The 22,169-nt window shown below is 37.8% G+C and overlaps 1 pseudogene; it reads left to right on the plus strand.

Moving 5' to 3' along the window:
• The first annotated feature begins 430 nt into the window (after window positions 1-430).
• Window positions 431-5,613, plus strand: LOC126083599 (olfactory receptor 4N5-like; annotated as a pseudogene).
• Window positions 5,614-22,169: the final 16,556 nt, after the last annotated feature.

The raw sequence follows: 22,169 nt of genomic DNA on the forward strand, positions 1-22,169 counted from the left end.
AAACATTCCCAACCAATCAAGATAAGGAATATTTTTGTCTCCTTAAAATGCTTTGCCATTCCTCTCTGCTATCAATTTCCTTCCCAATTTCCAGTAAAAACTAGAAGACATCAGTAACTGGGGTTAACTTTTCTCAACTAGGAAAATTTTAATATGCCTCAAGCAGTTCAGGAACAAATTCAGGCCAGGGTATTCCAGAGTACTATAGAAGAATAGTAGATACAAGCACAGGGCTGAAGTGGAAGAAGAGTGTGGCTTGGGGACCAGGGTTTTGGCACTAATGAAACGTAGAAGAATGAGTATAGGAGAGATTTCTTAGCCTGTGGGAGACTATATGACATATTCTGATTTTAGCTTGATAAGAACCATGGTGTAGATGAAACAGATGGAAATAAACTCTCTGCTTCTTGATGCTCTGTAGGCAAAGGACATGGAGATAAGAAACAGCACAGTAGTGACAGAATTCATCCTTCTTGGTCTTACCCAGTCTCAAGATATTCAGCTCCTGGTCTTTGTTCTGATCTTAATTTTCTACCTTATCATCCTCCCTGGAAATTTCCTCATCATCCTCACCATTCGATCAGATCCTGGTCTTTCAGCCCCACTCTACTTCTTCCTGGGAAACCTAGCCTTCCTAGATGTATCCTACTCCTTCATTGTGGCTCCTAGGATGCTGGCAGACTTCCTCTCTGAGAAGAAGGTGATCTCCTACAGAAGCTGTATCACTCAGCTCTTCTTTTTGTGTGCACTTGGAGGAGGGAGGAGTTACTTCTTGTAGTGATGGCATTTGACCGCTACATCGCCATATGTCGACCTTTACACTACTCAACTGTCATGAGCCCCAGAACCTGCTATGCATTACTGATGGCCTTGTGGTTTGGGGGCTTTGTCCACTCCATTATTCAGGTAGCGCTCATCCTCCGTTTGCCCTTCTGTGGCCCAAATCAGTTGGATAACTTTTTCTGTGATGTCCCGCAGGTCATCAAGCTAGCCTGCACCGACACCTTTGTGGAAGAGCTCCTTATGGTCGTCAATAGTGGCTTACTCACACTCCTGTGTTTCCTAGGCCTTCTGGTCTCCTATGCAGTCATCCTCTTCCATGTGCATAGGTCTTCTTCTGAAGGAAAGAGCAAGGCTCTGTCCACATGCACAACTCACGTAATTATTATATTTCTCATGTTTGGACCTGCCATCTTCATCTACACTCGCCCTTTCAGGGCCTTACCAGCTGACAAGGTGGTTTCCTTCTTTCACACAGTGATCTTTCCTTCTATGAATCCTGTGATTTATACCCTTCGAAACCAGGAAGTGAAATCTTCCATGAGGAGGTTATTGACTAGATATGTAGTCCTTTAAACTGATTTTATAATGAAACTCAAGAATGGGAAATTCTATCTGGAAATCATTCATTCAACTAGCAAATCCTAGTTTTTTTTAATGCTCATTTTTCAGGTATTATTGTAAAAAAAAAAAAAAACTATTGTAGGCACCTGACAAATGGGACACATTCAATAAAAACTTGTATTTGCTAAATGAATGAATGATTTACAGCTGGAAGGAACTGACTCAGTGCCAATGAGTTTGGTTTTTGATTTATTGTAGGCACTAGAGAGAAAATTATGAATACTGAGAGAAAAAACTTGGCATATTTAAAGAATATAAATAAAATCATACTGATTGTCTTAGTCATCTAGCGCTGCTATAGCAGAAATACCACAAGTGGATAACAAAGAGAAGTTTATATCTCACAGTCTAGCAGTCTAGAAGTCTGAATTCAGGGCGCCAGCTCTAGGGGAAGGCTTGCTCTGTTGGTTTTAGAGGAAGGTCCTTGTCACCAATGTTCCTTTGGTCTGGGAGTTTCTCCATACAGGAACCTCAGGTCCAAAGGACACGCTCTGCTCCCAGCACTGCTTCCTTGGTAGTATAAGGTCCCCCTGTCTCTGTGATCACTTCATTCTTTTAAATCTCAAAAGAGATTGACTTAAGATACACTCTGACCTTGAAGATCTCATTAATAAAATGGCTGCTAATCCATTTAATTAATATCATAGTGATAGAATTAACAACACATAGGAAAATCACATCAGATGACAAAATGGTGGACAATCACACAATCATGGCCCAGCAAATTGATACATATATTTTTTGGGGACACAATTCAATCCATAACACTGATTGAAGATATTGAGTACACATAAGAAATTTAAGGGTTAAATTTTATGTGACCGTAAAGGTCAAATCACGTAAGGTCTTTTAGGCTGAGATAAGTGAGACCAGAAATACCCTGGCCATAGTGAATAAACAAGAGGCCGTTCCTGCCACCTTCTGTAATATAGATAACTAACTCCCAGCATTTAGGTTATCCCCTTATTAGGTAATATAAGAACTAACCTCTGCCTTTATAATGTCTCCTTATTTATGTATACTTTGTGTTCCAACACAGTTAAAGAATACAAGATTCTGGGGTCTTCAGTCCAGCCAAACTGCTCTTGAACCAGTTGAGGCACACCTGACACACACAGTACTGACAATCCTGTCCCTCAGAGGACCTACTGATGTCAGAGGCCGGGAAAGCACACCCCTGCCTACACCATGGACGTGGGCAAAACACTATCTTTTTGTTCCCCCTTGCAGACTGAACAGGTGCAGAAGGCCAGACCGCTTCTGGAATGCCTTTTTGGGTCTAACCAATCAACAAGCTGGCCCCATCTTGGGGTGTTCCTGAGGACTCCAGACCTAATTTACTGTGCCCATATAAATTTCTTGAACATAGTTAAGGGAGAAAACATGGTGACCCCAGTCCCAGTGTGCTCCCCGACTTGACCAACTAAATAAAGCTTCTTCTTTCACTCCATTTGCTCTGTGTCTCTTCCTAGCCACGCGGAGAAGACCTGGAAGTGTCAGGTTACATAAGGTGTCTGATTATATTCTAGCTGCAATAAGAATCCACTTTAAGATTTAAAGTAAGAGAGCGACTTAGCTACAATTGTTTTCTTTGTGGCTTAGGGCAACAACTTCCAGATTCTGCGCAGAGATCAATAAGCTGTAAAATATTATTAAGAGCCAGATGTCCTGATAGCAGGTGTGTTTTGAAAGAAACTTTTTTTTTTTTTCTATTCAAAATTTGGTAAAGGGATAAGAAAGGAAGCTAACAAGTCTCATGGAAAAATCTGAAATTATTTCATCTGATTTTTTTTTTTTCAAAGCTTCCTGATTGTTATTAATAGAATTTCACAAATCTTTCCTGGATGTTAAAGCTTTCTCCAAACTGATTTCTCTCTGGTTATCATTATGATAACAAAGCAGATTACAGAAATCTGTCTAGTTATTTTAAGCACAATGGGGTTTAACGGGGAAATTAAAACCAAAAACCAAATCCATTGCCATGTATTCTGACTCATAGCAACCCTACGGGATGGAGTAGAACTGCCCCATAGGGCTTCCAGGGAGTGGCTGCTGGATCCAAGCTGCTGACCTTCTGATTAGAAGTCAAATCCTTAAACCACTGTGCTACCAGGGATTCAATGGCAGAAATTAGGTACTTATAAAATCTTTTGAAGAACAGGTCATTCACCAAGCTGGGAATCCAGAAATGATTCCCAGAACAACTTTGTGTAAATAACCTGCCAAATGACCTGTCCCTGTCACAACTGGAGACAAGGAAAATGAGCTGCTTTGTCAGCTTGGCTCAAGGGACACACCAATTAGCCATGGTCTGGAATCAGGAGAATGATCCAGAGCGCCTTTCAAGTTTTTGTTCCTCTCCCCAATTAAATTATTTTCTAAATTAAGTTTTGCAGGCATGTATCTAATAGTCACAATCTGGAAAACTAGATGCAAAGTTTTGAAATCTGTGACACAAGAAAAGCCAAGCATAAAGACTAGAAAATCAAAGGAAAAATAAAGTTATATTTGAAATAGTAAAAACGTATACATCGGCAAAAGAAAAAGGGGTGCCAAAAATTCCCCCACCACATAAGAACGTGCAGATTATTCTCTGTACGAGTATAAGATTTTCATGGATATTAAATTGAGTGTTTCTTCTTAGCCCGGAACTATAGATAGGAATATCCGTGAGTAAAAATGAAACAAAACAAAGCTATAACAAAAAAATTGATATAAATGGTAACAGGCTATTCCTCTAGTACATAAAGAACTTCAGTAAATGGATATGACATAGATATATTCTAAAAGGAAGTATGGACAATAAAAATCAATAGGCAATTCAGAAAGGAAAAAGAGGAAAAGTCTTATAAGATGCTTATCCTCAAAAAGCAACCACAGGAAAAGACCACTGATTCTCTTTAGCCTTTAGAAGAATGTTGCTAAGTTATTATCGACAAAATAAAACTGAACAAAATAAAAACTACATTTTTCTATAAGTCTATTAAAAAGCAGATGAAACAAAAAAACCTTATTATATTGAACTCCAGAGAGAGACAACACATTTTGCCGCTTCCATAACTATGGGCAATTGGCTAATCTGGTATCAGGTGGGGGAGTGATTTTGCCATAGATTGAGATACTTTGTAGGGATGAAGAGTGTCTTAGTTATCTAGTGCTGCTATAACAGAAATGCCACAAGTGGATGGCTTTAACTAAGGGAAATTTATTTCTTCACAGTAAAGTAGGCTAAAAGTCCAAATTCAGGGCATCAGCTCCAGGGGAAGGTTTTCTCTCTCTGTTGGCCTTTTTATCAATCCTCCCACAGACTAGAAGCTTCTCTGTGCAGGGACCCCAGGTCCAAAGGATGTGCTCTGCTCCTGGCACTGCTTAGTTGGTGGTATGAGGTCCCCATATATCTCTGCTCTCTTTGCTCTTTTATATCTCAAGAGATTGCCTCAAGACACAATCCAATCTCACAGGTTGAATCCTGCCTCACTAACACAATTGCTGCCCATCCTTCCTCATTAACATCATAGAGGCAGGATTTACAACATGTAGGAAAATGACACAATACTGGGAATCATGGCCCAACCAAATTGATACACACATAATTCAATCCATGACAAGGAGAAACAAACTGAGTTTTTAAATGACATGTGGGATGTATATGGATTAGAATCAGGAAAAACTTCAAACATAAAAATAAATAGCTCACTTCTATAAATTCCTCTCACCCCACACCCATATCAATAATCCACCCAGAAAAGAGGCAAGAGAGGAAGAAATGAAAATCAGAGGGAATTTGCACAGTCTTTGCCATTCTTGCAATACTTAGATGTTTGTGTCTACAGACTAGAATCCAAAGGGAAATGAAACTATATGAATTGTTATTCAGACCGCTTCATTTCAAATACTGACAAGATCAAATACATCAGGTCCTAGGTGGCAGTGATGCCAGATGTTGGGGGTTAGACTAATCAGAGTTAAATCCAATCTAATTAAAAATGACTCCAAGCTCCAGCTCGACTGGGCCTTTGGAGGAATCTGAATGATTAGACCTCTACTCTAACTTCCAGACAGAGGAAAAGGACTTAGTTATCTGGACAAAGTAAATAAAATAAAATTAAAAAATTTTTAAAAGTTCCACTGTATATTTTACCCAGTGTTAAAAATGCAATAAAAAATTAGAAGTTATGCAAAAAACAGGGAAAGTTACCTCATAATTAATAAAAATATTAATAGAAATATAATGACAGTTGAAGAGCATTATGAAATTATTAGGCAAGGACTTTAAAATCTATATAAATATCTAGAATAAATGAAAAATATATTGGATAAAAAGATGGGGATTTCAGAGAGACGTGCAAACTCTAAATATAACATATTTGCTAGAACTAAAAATGACAGTATCTAAAATTAAAAATTCCTTTAATGAGCTGTAAAAGAATTGTACACTGCAGATAAAATTAATAATTACAAAATAGATCAATAGAAATAATCAAAACAGGACAAAAAGAGAAAAGATTTAAAAACATGAACAGTGTCATATAGTTAGTAGCAACATCGAAGAGTTTTAACATGTGCATAATAGAGATTTCAGACAAAGAGGAAAGAATGAGACAGAGAAAATATTTGAAGAACGAATTGCTAAGAATTTTCAAAATTTTATAGGAACATCAACCCACAGACTTAAGAATCTAGGTAAAATCCAAGCAGTATAAATACAAATAAAACTACAGCCATGCATGTAATAGTATAACAGATGCTAATCAAAGATGAAAAGAAAATATTAAAAGCTGCCAGAGGAAAAGAAAGTTCAGAGGAACCACAGTAAGAATGATGGCAGATCTTTCATCAGAAAAAATGAAAGCCAGAAGTCAATGAAATGAATTTTTTTTAATTCTTAAAGGAAAGAAAGAAAAAGAAAAAACTATCACCATCAAACTAGAATTCTAAACTTAGTAAAGAATACAAAAACCAAACTGTTATTGTCAATTCCGACTCATAGCGACCCTATAGGGCAGAGTAGAGCTGCCCCATATGGTTTCCAAGGAGCACCTGGTGAATTTGAACTGCCGATCTTTTGATTAGCCCCCTTAGCTCTTAACCACTATGCCACCAGGGTTTCCTAAGTAGAGTAAAACTTAAAACATAATGGTGCAATCAGCATTTTAATACCCACAGAAGTGCAGAGAGAATTTGTTGACAAAAGATTTACAGTAAAAGATGTGCTAAAGGAAATTCTTCACGATGAAGAGATGGAAACTTGGATTTATAAAGAGAAATGAAAAGTTTTGGAAATGGTAAATAAATGTGTAAATACAGAATCTATTTTTATCTTTTCTTTTTAACTTGAAAAGATAATTGACTGCTTAAATAAAACATAATAAAGTACTATGGACCTTACAATGTGTAGATAGAAAACAGGAGCCCTGATGGTGTAGTGATTAAGCAATCAGCTACTAACTGAAAGGAGGGTAGTTCAAACCCACCAGCCACTCTGCAGGAGAAAAACTTGGCATTTGGTTCCTGTAAAGATTAAAAAAAAAAGAAAGAAACCAACAAAACCCGTTACTGTCTAGTTGATTCAGACTCATAGTGACCTTATAGGAGAGAATAGAACTGCCCCATAGGGTTTCCAAGGAGCGCCTGATGGATCTGAGTGCCGACCTTTTGTTTAGGAAACCCTATGGGTCCAATTCTATTCTGTCCTACAGTGTTGCTATGAGTTGGAAATGACTCAACGGCAAACACAACAACAACAAGAAATAAAACATGTAACAACAAATGCACAAAGGACTTGAGGGAATGTATAAGGAATTTTACTTTTGTAAGGTTTTTACATTATCCATGATATATCCCTGGATAATTATTCAAGGTAGACTTTGGTAAGTTAAATCTGTAATCACTAGAGTAACCACAAAAAAAGATGTTGACCTATAAAGCCTTTGGAGAAGAGAAAATGAAATAATAAAATACACTCAAGTGATTAAAAAAGAAGGAAGGAATGCACCAAGGAACAAAGAAGAGATAAGATAAGCAGAAAACAGGTAGCACTGTGAATGCGGAAACAACATCAACAATTATATTAAATGTAAATGGATCAAACACATCTTGATAAAAAGATATTTGTCCTCAAAAACCAAAGGTGGAGGCATTTGGACTATACTAAAAAAAAAAAAAAAGAAAACACCAAGATTCAAGTATATAATGTTTAGAAGAGATCTGTTTTAAACATAAAGGTACAGATATGTTGGAAGTTAAAAGGTGGAAAATAATATACCATACAAACATTCTCCACACTTTATGGAATGGCTGTATTAACATCAGAGCAAGTAAACTTGAAGCACTCCATGGGTATTACTATGCATTTAGAAAAATATTTCATCATGTTAAGAATGTCAATTTACCAACAAGACATGACGCCACTATGTCTCCCACTAATAACTTATATTTCATTTCCTTTGGCCTTAACGGTATGCCAGTGACTTTTTATGTCTCTGGACCTTAGTGGGTCCCTTTTGAAATGTGTGAAGCTCAGCAAGCCGAGTTGGAGCCTCATTGTTGTGTAGGTTGAACATTGTATTAAGTGATGCTTCCTGGATGTGCTAGTTTTGTAATCTTTTGCAATTTTTCCCTTTATTTCTGTAAGATAAGGCTTGCAAACATAATTATGGCTATCCTGGATGATAGCTGGGAGCTCTGATGGGTTTGTTTTGTTTTTTCTGTGTCATATTTGGAGGTTCCACATATAATCTACGGAAAGGTGTCAGCAATAAATTATCTATCCAGTTCTCAGTGGCACACTGTCATGCCACAGATCAGTGCTGCCAAAGTGTCGCTTGCTTCATTGATGGATTGTATTGCCAGATCATATTTCTCAAAATCCACATTACCAACAAAAATTTAAACACATTCAGTTATTAAGTATGAATTTTATTACTGAAAACAAATGCCATCAATTTTTTTAAATAAAAATTTAGTAAGGAAAGGCTTAAAACCTTATGAACTGAATTTCCTGATGTCATGTTTCCAACTCAGAGTGACTCCACATGACAGAGTAGAACTGCCTCATAGAGTTTATTGGGCCATGATCTTCATGGGAGCAGATTGCCAGGTCTTTCTTCTGCAGAGTGGCTTTGTGGGTTTGAACTGCCAACCTTTTGGTTAGTAGCCAAGTGCTTAACTGTTGTGCCACCAGGGCTCCTTGAACTAAATTTAGACACTGGACATATCTAGTAAAGAAATGGAGAACACAAAACATGTTTTGCTATTTTAACAACTTTTTCTTAAAAATTAATAGAACAAGTGGACAAAAATCAGTAGGAATATAAAAGATTTGGACAACACTATCAATCAGTTTGACCTAGCTGATGTGTAGAGCACTGCACTCAGTGCTATAGGGCACACATTCTTTTCAAATGTACATGGCACTTTCTCCAAGATAGGCCATATGCTGCCCCATAAAAAAGTCTTAATGTGTTTCAAACAGATTATATTTTATGACTACAATGGAGTTATGTAAGAAATAATTAACAAAGAAAAAACTATAAAATTCCCAAATGCTTGCAAATTAAGCCACACACTTCTAACTAATACAATGTATCCAAGAAGAAAGTACAGGGCTTATTAGAAAAGATTCCATGTTGAATGACTATAAAAACAAGATATGTTGATATCTGGAATGGAATTATAGAAATGTTTGAGTAGAAATGAATAACTTTACACTTATTTTAGAAAAGAAGGAACTTATGCTATCAATGATCCAAATTTCCATCTTACGAAGCTAGAAAAGAGGAAATTAGGCCCAAAACAAGCATAGGAAAAGATATACGAGGATAGAAATCTTATATATTCCTTACTTATTGGCTCTATTATTTGCTTTTAGGACCAGGACTACAGTGAAGCTAGAGAGATATATGAGCTGCTATCTTGGGTTTGAAATTTAAGTGGTGCCAAAAACTCAATAATCAAGAAAAATAGTATTTTAATCAATATCTTAAAAGATCAACATTAGTTAAAAAAAAGTCCACAGTGAATTAAAAAAACAAATTTAAATAAAGACAGGATCTGTAACAGTGCCATGCTGAGCCCCATTGGACCTGGGACAAAAGGAAAAATCAGTAGTACACATATTGCCTTTATGAGAGTTTTGATAATCTGTTCATAATGTGTTGTTTTGCATCGATTTTAATTTTTTTTAAAAAAATAATGCATTAAGGTATTATTTGTTTGCTAAGGTTTTGGTACCCTTGGAAATTTTATTTCTGGGGCAAGCGCTTCATTCACTTCACCCTAGTCCTGTCCGTGCTTGCTTTCTTGATTATATTAATAATCTCTCATTTATTTGAATTGTCTTTGAATTTTATTATAAGATGTAGATTAGCTTTCCTCAACCTTTCTATTTATTTCTGACCTAATAAACGTGTTTCTAAATAGGGTTCCATTTTCTATTTCAGGGGTAGGATCTTGATTTTAGAACTCAGAACTAACCCAGTGTGGCAGTAGGTGACACATTTTTTAATTTTCTCCTTATAACACTCTGGTATTTTCCTTAGCCTAATTTAGTTGACATTTTAATAACTCCCACTGGAAGTATTCAGTAGGTTTGTGGTCTCAAATTCCCAAAGCACTTTTCTTCATTGTATCATGAAGAGTTAGAGTTCAAAATCCAAGATTCTCCTGTGTACAAACAAATATTTGTGAACATAGGCAAGAATGGTCAGTTAATTTCTCATCAGGAGGAGGAGGATGGCTACTTTGTGAGAGCAGCATAAGAATGTTACAGAGCCAAATTTCTGATGGGTTTTCATATTTACACAAACAAAAAGGAGGAGAAAATAGAAAATATATCCTGCAACTATTTTTCTGGTTTAACTGCTTCCTTGGAATACAAAGAGAGGTCAGATTTTCAGTAGGAATAGCGCTGTGATATTTTTGTGCCTTCTCCTCTAGTAAGTCCTCCATCTCTTCTTGATGTTTAGAATTGCTTTAAATGGCAAACAAAAGTTTTCATTACATTATCATAATTAAGAGAAATTATCAATAGTATTGAAAGAGTTGACATCTGGTGTTAAAACACATCTGGTGTTAAAACAAATGGCTGATAAATATTATTTTCTTTAAAGTACAGATGAAAGGGAAGGAAGATGCAGAAAGGGCAGGCTATGTGCTCCAGAGAGACAAAATTAATAGTCTTTGTGATTATACAGGTTAGCACTGACCTCTTCATTTCCATACTAAACAGGTATGAGAGTTGCCTATGGTTCTATCATCCACCAATATTGAACTCTGATAATTAAGGAGAAATGTGTAAAACTGAGAAAAACATGGTGTACAATCCATCACCTGCCTTGGGAAATCTTACATGTTGGCTTTACTAAACCTACATGACTTTATCTATTCATCACTGGTTGGTGCAAAGTATAACTTCCTTGGCTGCTTATTGAAAGGTTGGAAGTCTAGTCTACCCAGAGATTCCTCAGAAAAAAAAAAGCCTAGTGATCTAAATTCAAAAAATCAGCCACTGAAAACCCAATACAGCACAGTTCTACTTTGGCACACATGAAGTTGCAATGAGTTGGAATAGGCTCCATGGCAACTGTTATTTTTTTTTTTTTTTAATTTTTATGATGCTTTAAGTGAAAGTTTACAAATCAAGTCAGTCTCTCGCACAAAAACTAATATACACCTTGCTGCATACTTCCAATTGCTCTCCCCCTAATGAGACAGCCCACTCCCTCCCTCCACTCTCTCTTTTCGTGTCCATATCACCAGGTTCTAACTCCCTCTACCCTTTCATCTCCCCTCCAGGCAGGAGATGTCAACATAGTCTCAAGTGTCCACCTGTTCCAAGATGCTCACTCCTCACCAGCATCCCTCTCCAACCCATTGTCCAGTCCAATCCCTGACTGAAGAGTTGCCTTCAGGAATGGTTCCTGTCCTGGGCCAACAGAAGATTTGGGGGCCATGACCACCAGGATCCTTCTAGTCTCAGTCAGACCATTAAGTCTGGTCTTTTTATGAGAATTTGGGGTCTGCGTCCCACTGCTCTTCTGGTCCCTCAGGGGTTCTCTGTTGTGTTCCCTGTCAGGGCAGTCTTCTGGTTGTAGCCGGGCACCATCTAGCTCTTCTGGTCTCAGGCTGATATAATCTCTGGTTTATGCAGCCCTTTCTGTCTCTTGGGCTCGTAATTCCTTGTATCTTCAGTGTTCTTCATTCTCCTTTGATCTAGGTGGGTTGAGATTAATTGATGCATCTTAGATGGCCGCTTGCTAGCGGTTAAGACCCCAGATGCCTTGGGCATTTCAGATCTTATCAGATACCTCATACATTTCCTCTTTTTGATCAAGGATTTTGAGAGAAATTAGTTGATCAGTTCACTAACCACTATTCTGAAAAAAGGCTTTCTTTTGCATGGACTTTGAGCATATGTTTATTCTGGATGGCTGCTTATTTAACATGTCTTCAATACCTTGGGTACTACACATGTGAAAAGGTTGTTATTGTTAGGTGCTGTCAAATCAACTCCAATTTATTAGTAACTCCATGCACAACAGAACAAACTCCTGCCTGGTACTTTTTTTAGGACAGATTTGTTTGATATTCTGGCAATCTGTGGCACATTCACTATTCTTCACCAACACCCTAATACAAAGGCATCAATTCTTCATTTTTACTTATTCATGTCCAACAGTGATGCATATGAAGTACCCCAAAATATAATAGTCTTGGTCTAGTGCACCCCAGTCCTCAATGTGACATCCTCAATTTTAACATTTCAAAAAGGTCCTTTGCAACAGATTTGTCCAAATACAACCCATCTTTTGGTCTCCTGACTGCTGCTTCCAGGGGTGCTGACAATGAATTAAAAAAAAAAAATGATATCAAACTATAAATAACAGCAGAACATTGTGAAAAGGTAGCTGGGCACTATTTGATGTCTTCACCATGCCATAACTTTAGCCTCTTGCTTTTGTGGCTTTGTTAGTTGAGTGTTATTGTAGGGCAGGCAACACTAGAGTAATAACCTGACATCTGATGGCTTACTCAAGGAGTGGGCTGGAGTCCATCTGAAAATAAGTACTGTCAATGTACATTATCCATTTAATAGGCATTAAATGGGTCTTTTGGGTAAAAGGGTCTAAAGTTTCATATGACATTTGACAGTTCCAAAGATTATTACAATGACAATGAATATTACTAACCCAGCTGATGATATAAACTTAATCCATGATCCAGATCCAATGCCTGAGGGTAGCCGGCTGAAAATTGAAAAAAAAAAAAAAAAAAGGAAGTCTGAGGGTGGAGGTATATACAGCTAAATAACCTTCTAGCAATTTAGTATAACATTTTGTTCCACCCCTTTTGAGGTGTTAATCCAGGTATAGCAAGAGATGCTAGCTGTGGGGCAGATCCCTCCTTGCTGGGCTAACAGGAAACCTAGGGCAATTTGGCTATTCAAAACTATTTTGGAAAGTAAGCTCAATGATTTGTCTTGAACAGTCATACCATTGGCAACATCATCTGTTGTTCCTTCAGTGGTTCTGGAGATGTTGTGGATGGTCTGTCCTAAAGCTCCTACTCTGTACCAAGGGAAGAATATCCTCAAAAAAATATAACCTAAACTAGGGAACTCCTTTAAGGAGTTTTCTCCATCTCTTCCTTGCTCAACTATTGACTGTTTGTCTCTCTTCCTTTCTGATAGTTTCAAGTGGCCAGCCCAATGTAAAGTCTCACTGTAAGAATGGATGTCTGAGGGGATTCCCATGTAGTCTAAGGTACTTTGGCCTGGCATATTCCAACAATTCAAACAGGATAAAGCCCAAGTATGGGACTCATTATTTGGATTTGAATTAACAAAGATGTGGTATCTTGATCCTCCACATAAGAATACCTATCCATATAGGGCACATATTATGCTAGTCCTGGCATCTTTACCAGGGAAAGCAATGGTTTGATTTGTCTGTTCAAGCCAATTCTCTGTCAAGGAGTTGTTACAAATAGATAGTTGTCCTAACCTTAGCTAACTCCACATTTGAACACAAAAAGACCTTTTCCCTTGTAGACATGCAGTTAAATTTCCTGAAAAAACTACATTCCAATATCTGGGAGGGGCATTATAAGAAATTAAGATCTCATTTTTACAATCTGAAGAGGAGATCCAGGGTATTTTGGAACACTATTCAACTCTAATCTGAGTTAGACTGAAACATGGATCTTGGGGTTGAGTTCGTATCTAAGGAGGATGCCATAGTCTCACATGTATGGCTTGCCTAGAAGTGATGTTAACATTGATGGTAGTAGTGGATGCAAAGCTATGATTCAGGATGGGAGTTGCTAATGGATCTGAGTTCTCATGTAAGTTTTGGGTAAAAGATGACAGATCGAGTGTTTGCCAGGTTTGTGGATCATGCAACTATGTGAGCAAGTTTAACAAAAGCATTCTCACGCCTAGAATTAACAAGAGCGATGATGGACAGCAGTATGGATAGAAAGTTTAAGAAGGTCTTCACAGTGAAGAAATACAACCCAAAATAAATTAGCAAGGGCTTTTTTATGAGCATGCAAAAAATAGTGATGACAAAATATTCTCTAAAATTGGGGTTATAAAATGATGCTTGTGTTTTTAGGGGAAGAACAAAATATTAAAACAAGGAATAATATCTCACAGTTGAGATCCAATGACAATAAAAATGATTAAGGTAATTGGAAAACAAATTCTTAGTACCTCTACAGCTAAATTTTTTCCATCCTAAAAGTTTGAGTTTATAACACAAAAATCTATTTCAAAAGCAATGGCAAGTTATAATTTCAAATTAAGCAAAAGTGATTATAATGGTCAGAAAGTGGCACTACAAAACAGTTAAATCATTAAAGCATCAAGATATCCCCAACTAAATATTTGATCCCATTGACTAAGAAAATTTCAGAAAGAGTTAAAGCCCTTGTGATGGTTAAGATTGTGTGTCAATTTGACTGCGTAATGCTTCTCAGTGTTTATATGTGATCACTCCCATGAAGAGATCTGTTGTGAGTAGCCAATCATTTGAAAGGGGTTTTCCTTTGGGGGTGTGGTCTGCATCTGACTATAAGCAGACATTCCAACTTTTATCTTGCTCTGGATCTTGCTGTCACCTCTTGTTCATCTGACCTCCAGTTCTTGGAACTTGAGCTATCACCTTGCCTGCCAATCTTAGCATTCATCAATTTTCACAGCCTGTAAGCAAAAGCCCTCCTTTCCAACCTACCAATCTTGGGTCCATCAGCCCCTGCAGCTACGTGAATCAGGAGAAGCCTCTATTCTGATCCACAGACTAGGGACATTCCAGCTTCTACAATTGCGTGAGCTCTTTCCTTGATATGAATTTCTCTTTCTATATATATGTATATATATAATATGCTTTACTGGTTTTGCTGTAGAGAACACTGCCTAAGACAGAATTTGATACCAAGAGTGGGGTGCTGCTCTAACAGATACCTAAAATGTGGAAGTGGTTTTGAAACTGTCAATGAATGGAGGACTCAGAAGGAAGTAAGGAGAACTGTTAACACCGGAGTTAGTGCAGATGGTGAGAAGCAGCAGCCGAGAACCAGCAGCAGCAGAGGACTGGAAGCAGCAGAGGACTGGCAGCAGCAGAACCAGGAGAACAGCACTAGACAGTACTGCAGCCAACCCACACAGCAAGAGAACCAAGTGCCTTCTGGCCAAAGTTTACTGGCAGAGTGGGGTGCCTCCAGGCACTTATTGGTGAAGCTACAGAGCTTTGGAACACTTGCCTCAGCAGGACAGATGCAGGCGTGAGGCCTAAGGAGCTGAGAGGCCAAGAAACCAGGAAGCAGAAGCTGAAGAGACAAGGAACACAGGAAGCCGAGCTGCCTCAGTCTCAAAAGTTATGGCTCTGACCTTTGGAGTCTCAAAGGGTGGAGCCACAGCCTCTGGTGTTTCTAAGGGTGGAGTCGCCACTCAGATGGACTAGGAGAATTGTGCACCTAAAGCCAAGGGAGCAGAGTTGCTGTCCCAGTGGGCCTGGAAGATGCAGCTGAAGCCAGGGCCCAGGGGCCTCCACTCAGAATCTGGAGAGTGTGGCCAATACCTAGAGTCTGGAGGGCAGGGACACAGTGTAAACTCTCTCAGAGAACAGAGATTATTTGCAGTCTTGAGATCTAATGCAATGTGTTCTGCTGACTTGCTTGGTGCCTATTATGCCTTCATTCTCTACAATTTCTCCCATTTGTAATGGAAATATCTACCTTGTGTCTGTTGCACCGTTGTATTTTGGAAGTAGATAACTTGTATTCTAGATTTCACAGATGAAGAGAAATTTTTGGATTTCGGAACTGGAATAGAATTAAGACTTTGTTATTTATTTATTTATTTTTTTATGATATGATGGGGTGAATATGTTTTACGTGTGGCAAGGACATGAATTTTTAGGGGCCAAAGGGTGGGATGTCATGGGTTGAATTGTGTCCTTCAAAAATATCTGTCAGCTTGTCTAGGTCATGATTCCCAGTACTGTATGATTGTCTACCATTTTGCCATCTGATGTGATTTCCCTATGTGTTGTAAATCCTATCAATATGATATAGTGAAATGGCTTAGTGGTAGTTATTTGATGAGATCTACAAAATTAGGTAGTCTCTTAAGACATTCTCTTTTGAGATATAAAAGAGAGAAGCGAGCAGAGAAAACGGGAAACTCATACCACCAAGAAAGCAGTCCCAGGAGTAGAGTGTGTCCTTTGGACCTGAGGTTCCTGCTCTGAGATGCTCCCAGACCAAGAGAAGACTGATGACAAGGACCTTCCTCCAGAGCTGACAGAGAGAGAAAGTCTTCTCCTGGAGCCAGCACCCTGAATTTGGACATCTGGCCTACTGGACTGTGAGAGAATAAACTTCTCTTTATTAAAGCCATCTACTTGTGGCATTTCTGTTATAGCAGCACTGGATGACTAAGACAGCCTCATTTACACAATTTATTTCACAGATACCAACTGGCATAATCTAATCACCAAAACTACCAGGATATAATTCCGCAATCATGTATAACAGCTTATAACATGAAGATATAAAAAATGACAAAGAAAAAGGTAATCAGTCCAACTTTTACTTCAGGTTACATATGCAGTTTTAGGTCAGGCCCAAAGATCTTGGGAAAGCAGTCTACCCAGATGTCATCTACTTCTCTTCCTGGCGATGCTTGAATTTTAATTTCAAAACTTCATGAGGCTCAACAGTTCATTTGGGAGCCAGGGATTTCTTCAGTTGGGATAAAATAATCCAAGTCTTAACTCCCTGTAATTTGCAGCACAAGGATTAGTGGGAAGGACCAAATAAAGTCCTTTCCATAGAGGTTTGAGAGAATCTTTTAATTGGTGTCTTTAGGTAATTTAGATATTTCTTGCTTTTGACTATAAAATCTTCCTTAACTTGTGTAAAGTATTCTTTATAATATTAGATCAAAGATTTACAATATTGTAACAAATCAGATTGGACGAAATTTGCATCAGGTCATGTTGTCAAATAGGAGAGGGCCATTAGCTGTCCAGTGATAATTTCTTGAGGTGTCAATTGATGAGGTCCAAATGGAGTACTTAAATTTAAAAGGACCAGAGACAGTACCTTAGTCCAGGCAATTGTAAAGATTTGGAAAGTTTGGCTAGTTGAATTTTTATTTTTCCATTAGTTCTTTCAACTAGACCAGAGGATTGAGGGTGATAAGGACAACGAAGTCTTTGAAAGATAGGGAAGACTTTACATATTTCCTTAATTACTTGCCCAGTAAAATGGGTGTCTTGGTCACTACAAAGGGCCCTTGGAGCTCCTCAGGTAGGTATAATGTTCTTAAGAAGTTTCTTAGCCACAAACGTGGTTGTAGCTCAACTACAGGGAAATCTGCCCAATGACAATTTCTGCAAATCATTACTAATACAAACTTGTAACCACTTGAGGGAAGAAGTTGGAAAAAATCAATCTGCCATTCAAGCATTGGTCCTGATGACAAGGAGAAGTCTCCCAGGTGGAACTTTCTAAGGTTTAGCTGAACTAAATTGAGAACAATTTGAACATAGGGAAACCAGTTGTTCAATGGTTTCATAAAAATGCCCCCACCAATATTTCTTTAAAATTTCTATCATTTTATTTCTTCCCAAATGAGTATTCATGTGCAATGTCTCCAGTACAGGGGCTTTCGGGGATTTGTGGAGAACTAAGTTCTTGTTGGGTCTCATCCATATTCCAGAGGTGAGCAATGGGGAGCAACCATGTTTCTTCCACTTTTCAACCTCATCATGTGGGGCTGATTTTTGGCAATTTTAGGCAATTCCTCCTGGCCTAGAAGGATTCTCTACAAGCATATTAAAAGATTGCACATCATCTGAAAAAGTCCCCCAACATAAGGGACCATACATAACTTAAAATCTTCTGAGGAACATTGACAAGATTGAAACAAGGGTGTGTGCATGATCTTTTAAACTATGAGAAAAAACATGGCCTACAGTGACAGAAAACTCTCCCCATCAATAGGCTTCTATAGTCCTAAGCATTTCATCTGTCTTTATTCCTATATTATCATGCCAGTAATTTCTAACCATAGGAACATGCAAGCATTCTGGCAAGATGAGTTTTTTATTAGGTCTGATCCACAAGGCAGTGGTTGGATCCTGATTACAGCAAGCCTGTTCTCGTTCTCTGATCTCCTCTGGGGAGCTAATTATTGGTGTTTAAAAAGTGATTCTGAAACTTCTTTCAGGTCAAAATTTGGTGGGCAGCATTATTACAGGTGTCATATTTACAGGTGTCCTAGCTGTTTTATTATTATTATCAACAGATAATAATCATCATGATCATGAGTAGAATTATTGTGGCCATGAATGAGGATGGCATCTTTAAAAGGTGACTGGGAAGCAGCTTGTTAGCTGCTCTGTCAGCTAAGTCATTTCCTTTAATTCCTGTTTGTAGAGATTCTTCGGGTTGGTGGGCCTGGATTTTTTTAAAGCAATATCCTAGGGAAGTAAAAGAGCTCCTAAGATGTCTGCTACTAAGGGCCCATTTTTAATTTGGACCCCAGAAGAAGTTAGGAGCCCCCTTTATTTCCACAACATGCTAAATCATGAGTAATTCCAAAACATACCTAACCTCTGTAAAAATACTTACTGACCGTCCAGAAGCTAGGTCACAAGCCTTCGTGAGTGCAATTAGTTCAGCTTGCTGAGCTGAAATGACTTCAGAAAGAGTGTCACTTTTGAGGACTTCAGTTGAGGTATCATGGCATACTCTCCCTGGTAGTGAGAGCTGGTAAGTTCAGACTTTAAATATAACTCATTAACAAATAGAACTAAATTAGGATTTGATAAAAGGGTTCCTTGTAATTCTGGTCTAGGAGACAAAAACTGTTCAGTAATTTAAGCAATTATGGGGTAGGTGGTCATCATTATTAGGTAAAGACAACAATGAAGCTGGATTCAGAGAGATTATAGTAGTAATTGAATATTAGAAGTGGCCAAAAGGAGAACTATATAAAAAGACAGGTGTTGAGTAAGTGTTGAATACAAAATGGCAAACACCACATGAAGAACATAAACATCAAGAAAATTTCCTATAACAATATCTGCTGTGGTCTCAACCAGTCTAGCAGTTGCAGTGACTAAGGCAAAGAGGGTAACTTTTTGCAACAGGGTCCAGCTGGATGCTATAATAACCAATGGGTCTCAGTTTTCCCCCAAGTTTTTGAGTGAGGACTCCTAGAACATTCCAAGAAATCTGGTGGACAAAAAGTGAAACATCCAAATTATAATTAGGAAATCTTAGAGCGAGATTGTTAATTAATACTTCTTTTAGTTGAGTGATGGCCTTTTGGAGAGCTGGAAAGGGTAAGGCTCTGAAGTCCCTAGATAATGGTAAAAAGGTTGAGCCAACAACAACCAGAAGTTATGTATCCAAGTTCTGTAATAGCCTCAGAGTCCTAGAAATTCTCTTCACTTTTTTTCTTGGTAGTAGGGACAGGATAAGCTAAGATGGTTTCATTTCTTTTGGAGCATATCATGATCCTTTTTGCTGAAATAATATGTCCCAAGTACCGAACAAAAAGTTGTGCTAAAAGTAATTTTTTCCTGGAGGCTTTGTGACTTCCTCTGGATATTATCAGTAAGACTTATCTGTTGAGAGAGCAGGCTAGCAAATCATCCCATGTGTTGTCATAATGTAGACCCCTGAGTGAACTGTAGTCTATAAATCTGCATGTAAAATCTGAGAAAAATAGGTGGAGGACTTGGTAAAATTTTGGGCATGACAGTTCAAGTTAATTGTTGGACTCCCAAGGGAAGGCAAACAAATATTGACTGGATGGACTGGAATGCTAAAAAAAAAAAGCACTGCAAATATCAAGTACTGTAAAGTGAGTCACTCCAGGGAGGACCTTAGAGAAGTGTAGGTGAGGGTTAGGAACTACAGGGAATTTTGGAATTACTATACAATTAATACCACTCAAGCCTTGTACATCCCTGATTATCAGGTTTCTTAACAGGGAAAACTGTAGTGTTGCAAGGATTGGTGCAATGGATTATTAATTCTTTAGCCAAAAATCTTGAATTATAGGAATATGTCCTTCATTTTGAAGGATACTAAGAAATTTTAGGTAAGGGTTTAGAGGTATCTATTTGAATTTTAATTGGTTCAGCTGATAAGACCTGACCAAAATCTGGAGAAGTGTTGTTGTTGTTAGGTGCTGTTGAGTCAGTACCAATTCACAGCGACCCTATATACAACAGAACAAAACACTGCCCTGTCCTGCACCATCCTCACAATTGTTGCTATGTTGGAATCCATTGTTGCAGCCACTGTGTCAATCCATCTTGTCAAGGGTCTTTCTCTCCTTTGCGGACCCTCTGTCTTACCAAGCATAATGTCCTTCTCCAGGGACTGATCCCTCCTAATAACATGTCCAAAACATGTGAGATGAAGTCTTGCCATCCTTGTTCCCAAGTAGCCCTCTGGCTCTACTTATTCCAAGACAAAACCTTGTCCATTTCTCTGGCAGCTCATGATATATTCAATATTCTTCACCAAAAACATAATTTAAAGGTCTTCCTTATTCTTTGGCCAGCTTTTGCATGGGTAAGAAGCTATTGAAAATATCATGGCTTGAATCAGGCACACCTTAGTCCTCAAAGTGACATCTTTGCTTTTCAACACTTTAAGGAGGTCTTTTGCAGCAGATATGCCCAATGCAATACGTCATTAGATTACCTGACTGCTGTTTCCATGGTTGTTGATTGTGGATCCAAGTAAAATGAAATCCTTGACAACGTCAATCTTTTCTCCATTTACCATTATGTTGCTTACTTGTTCAGTTGTGAGGATTTTTGTTTTCTTTATGTTGAGGTGCAATCCATAGTGAAGGCTGTAGTCTTTGATTTTCATCAGTAAGTGCTTCAATTTTTCACTTGCAGCAAGAAATGTTGTGTCATCTGCGTATTGTAGGTCATTAATGAATCTTCCTCCAATCCTGGTGCCTCATTCTTCTTCATATACCCCAGCTTCTCAGATTATTTACTCAGCATACAGGGTGCATAAGTATGGTGAAAGTATACAACCCTGACATATACCTTTCCTGACTTTAAACCACACAGTATTCCCTTGTTCTGTTCCAATGACTGCCTTTTGGTCTATGTACAGGATCCACATAAGCACAGTTAAGTGTTTTCAGAGTCCCACCCTTGCAATATCATCCATAATTTGTTATGATTCATACAGTCAAATGTCTTTGCATAGTCAATAAATCACAGATAAACATCTTTCTGGTATTTCTCTGCTTTCAGCCTTGATCCATCTGACATCAGTAATTATTATTATTATTATTAATCACTCAAATTTATGCAAATACGATTACTTCAAAGACACTGGCAAAGGATTTATTGGCATGTGTCCATTTACTACATTGGCAGGTGTCCATTTACTACAGCTACACGTTAACATCTAAATATTTTCAGGTTAGCTTTGGTTTAACCATACTCACATGAGTTACTTATTATTTTCATCCTTCGCTCATTTAATCTTCATATCATCCCTGTCAGATTGAAAGTCTGGACACATATTCTATTTGATAGATGAAAACTCAGACTCCTTAAGGTTGCATGACTTTCCAGAGTCACACAGTGAATTGCTGAGCCAAGGTGTTAGAATCAGATGAAATTATTTTAAAACCTGAGCTCTTTCTGTATTATTGCATTGCATAAAACATCTGGCATTTGTAGGGACTTAAGAAGTCTTCTAATTTAACCATCCCATTTTATTTTTCAAGGGAATTTGCTGGCTGAAGACTTATATACTTGTTTAGTGCTTTATATATTCATCCCTAGTACCAGTAGCAATTAAATATCGATTAAATATTTGATCACATTCTTCAACCTGACTCATATTTTTCAGAACATGTAAAACTTATAATTATGTACTTAAATAACTTACACATCTGAGTCAACATGCTGATGGACATTAAACTCCTGTTTTGGGGAACATTGTTAACATTCACTTCGCTAGAATGCTATTAATAAAATTTTGTTTTGAAAATATGTGAATCATCTCATCCTATCAGGTTTACCTACAAGCAGAAAAGATGTCTGAGGGAGTGAGAAGACTTAATAATATTTCATATCTGGTGAATTTTGAGAAGGATAGTATTCAAGATTACTACTGAAGAGTGACTTACATTCTATTTTGTGTTACATTTGTATTCTGTGTACAAATATTTAGACTGGAAGATGGTAAGAATGTGTGTGTTGTAC

The sequence above is a fragment of the Elephas maximus genome, chromosome 10 (assembly GCF_024166365.1).
Source record: "Elephas maximus indicus isolate mEleMax1 chromosome 10, mEleMax1 primary haplotype, whole genome shotgun sequence".
Lineage (NCBI taxonomy): Eukaryota > Metazoa > Chordata > Mammalia > Proboscidea > Elephantidae > Elephas > Elephas maximus.